This window comes from Fulmarus glacialis, unplaced genomic scaffold (genome assembly GCF_000690835.1).
Source record: "Fulmarus glacialis isolate BGI_N327 unplaced genomic scaffold, ASM69083v1 scaffold8682, whole genome shotgun sequence".
In the NCBI taxonomy this organism is placed as follows: Eukaryota; Metazoa; Chordata; class Aves; order Procellariiformes; family Procellariidae; genus Fulmarus; species Fulmarus glacialis.
In genome coordinates, this window is record NW_009198395.1 from 57,111 (window position 1) to 60,459 (window position 3,349).

A 3,349-nucleotide genomic window follows, 5' to 3' on the forward strand; every position below is an offset into this window, starting at 1 on the left:
CTGTGCTGGTGATGCCCTTGTTGATGCAACCCAGCATCCTGTTGGCTCTCTTTGCCGCAGCAGCACACTGTTCACCCATATTGAGCTTGTTGTCCACCAGGACCCCCAGGTCCCTTTCCACAGAGCTGCTCCCCAGCCGGGTAGATCCCAGCCTGTGCTGCACTCCTGGATTATGTTTTCCCAGGGGCAAGACCTTACATTTGTCTTTGTTGAACTTCATAAGGTTCTTGTTAGCCCACTCCTCCAGTCTACCCAGGTCTCCCTGCAGGGTGGCTCTCCAGAGAGAAACAGAAACCCAGAACATCTTATGTCTGCCTTTCCTCCCCCTAACAAGGTGGGATGTTATTCACGAGGATACAACATACTGATATGTGTATTAATATGCCTTTGGATATTCTGCAGTTTTGAACAGAGCAGCGGCACATAAATGGTAGAGGGATGAATCATTCACTGAGTGCACAGCATCTCCTCCGGCGCCGCAGGACGGAGGCTCCCCGTGCAGGGCAGCCCCAGGCAGGGGCTCTCAAAGCGGCCCAACCCACCAGTTTTATATTTCTGCCTCTCTTTAACATCCAGTTTTCTGCAAATCCTACAGAGCAGACACACTGGAGTAATGTTTATAATAAAGTCTCCTTCTAATCATAGGAAAAGAAAATTTTACAAAGCTAGAGTTATTTTAAGACAAGCACGATTCCCAAGATCCAGCTACCCCAGGCCGTCACTGAAATACCTAAATACACCGAAACAATCCGGGCAAGGAAGAGCAAAAATGGAGCCCTCGTTCCTCGCAGGGCCGTTCTCTCCCTCTCGTGCGCTTACTGCCAACAGGAGATAAGAACTACAGATCGGAAAGGGCTGGATGCAGGAACCATAAACAACTGCTGTGCAGGACTAGCGCGTAAATGGAAGTCTCCTGGTTCTCTGTCTCGGGGTACATGCTGGAACTGCAAAGGCTTGGTCTTCCCTGCCCCCACCACGGGCAGAATTGATAAAACTTTTTCAGGCTTCTAAGCCAGTTTGTAACCGAATGGGGAAACAACACGCTCACTTTTCAGAATCAGGATGACCTCTAGCTTACTTTAAAAGGCTTTTCGATAAGAGGACAGTTGATGTAGCAAGCAAAGGTGAAGTACGGCAAGGAACCTTTAGGTGAAATACCAATAGTTCAGAGAACAGCAATGCCAGTAGATACAGTCCTCAGCAGCCACAAGGTTAGTTTTCATCCAAGAAAAAAAGTCTTGTTAAAAGTAAAGAACACTGTGTGCTTGGTAGCTGTCTAATTTCATGAAAGGAAAACTGTACCCAGTCAGCCTGTCCTGAAATCCTCCAGTACAGCGGGTTTTTTTTACCAGAACTGCATGCAGCTCGGAGAGCAGCCTGAAGGCAAGAGGCGAAGAGGATGCTGAAAACATCTCACAGGTTAAAGTTCGCTTTAACTTAGCTGCTTGTCCAAGCAACTGTATCTACTACTATTTTCTCCAAATTTGGACAGAAATATGTACAATGTATTAATTCTGCTTGATTTTTCAATGCCTGGTGGTCTCAGAATACAAGTAAGCAGACATTTATCAGTACAGACTCTCTGCCAGACCACGGACAAGGAAGAACATTACCTTAACCTACCCTCACACAAACAAGAGCGGGATGCCTACTGTTGACGAAAGCCTGTTTTCCAGATGGGTAAGAGTGGACCAACGGATTTCCTTAGCAAGTGAGGCCTCAGAGCGCGGTTGTAGAAGAAAGGGCATGGAGAATCATAGAATCATAGAATCATTAAGGTTGGAAAAGACCTCTAAGATCATCGAGTCCAACCGTCAACCCAACACCACCATACCCACTAAACCATGTCCCTAAGCGCCTCATCTACACGTCTTTTAAATACTTCCAGGGATGGTGACTCCACCACTTCCCTGGGCAGCCTGTTCCAAGGCCTGACCACTCTTTCAGGAAAAGTCATAGAGGAGAGCTGAAACTCTCTAAGAACCCAAAACCAAAATAATGCTCAAAACTGGTGAGTGAACAAAATATAAGAAATGGATATAAAGTTTTTAACGTAGATGTACAGCTGTTTCCTGGCCCCGTATAACATGGAAAGATATGGGTTCGACACATCTTTCAACAAAGCCCACAGTTCTTGAAATTATCAGCCCACCCCCCATTATGTATTGGCTGCAAATCTACAGCCTGAAGACGACCCCCACAAACATTTTCCCCGCAGCAGGGGAAAATGCAAGGCGTACCACCAAAGGGTGTCAGAGAAACTGGCCAAGTCCCACACCGAGGTTAGACTGCTCTAAAGCATGGCGCTGGGCCCAAACGAAGCAGCCTGTTGGCTTATTACAATGCTGTGACACTGTTTTGAACGAACTAGAGCGGAAACTGGTATTTTCCTATACATACCGCAAAACTGCCGTCCTAACAAGCTGATCGTGGAGTCACGGCCTACCTATTAACAGCCCACCTTCAGGAACACATTAAAACATCAAGCTACTCATACTTGTGCGAAAACTTAGGATCTAGCCTTGTTTATAAAGGTGTATTACTGTCCTCCCCAGGCGCCAGCCAAAGACAGGCTGCTGCAGATGACGAACGGAGATGCACAAATCTTTACAAGCCAGAAAGCCCCTCCTGCCGTTACCACTGGCTGCTGCCCAGCCTGGGGATCCTGCCAGCGAGAACTGATGAGCAGCAGCAGGTAAAACAGCGGATCAGTATCTCGGTCTGACAGGGGCGTGTTTTATTGTAGTATCTGTCACAAGATTCAACTGCGAACATATGGAGCTGCAGATCATTAGGTATGAATGAGGTACGTTGGTTTGCTTTGCGATGTCCTTACGAAGGCAAAAGCCCCACGAGACTAACGCAAATGAAAAGTCAGAAGGAAGGAGATGGCCAGGATCTGCCCAAGATCAACCAGAGAAGAGTAGAAGAAAAGCAGCACACAACCTCATTCTGTCCTTTAAGCTCCCTATCCAGAAGCCAATTGGAAAACTGGGAATCAGAATTAGGAATGCAACAGAAGACCAGTTTTTCCATGTCTCACATAGGAATGCGCAGGAAAACACAGCCCCGTGTTTTAAAATCACAACGTTACTAATGATTGGCAGAAATAGCCGAGGAGTAAGAGAACAAAGTGAGGAGTTAACGACCAGATGCTCCAGCTGTATGAAAGCTGCCCAGAATTGCAATAAAGAACTGCATCAGCCTTAAAAATCACACTGTCTCACGGCTCTCCCCCAGTATTTGTTTTCTCGAATTTCACCACTCCTGACGTGCCAGCTTCTACTTCTAATGGAGCTGATGCCTTCGCGCCCAAGAAGCGGTGCGGCTGGCAGCCGGGCGAGGCAGC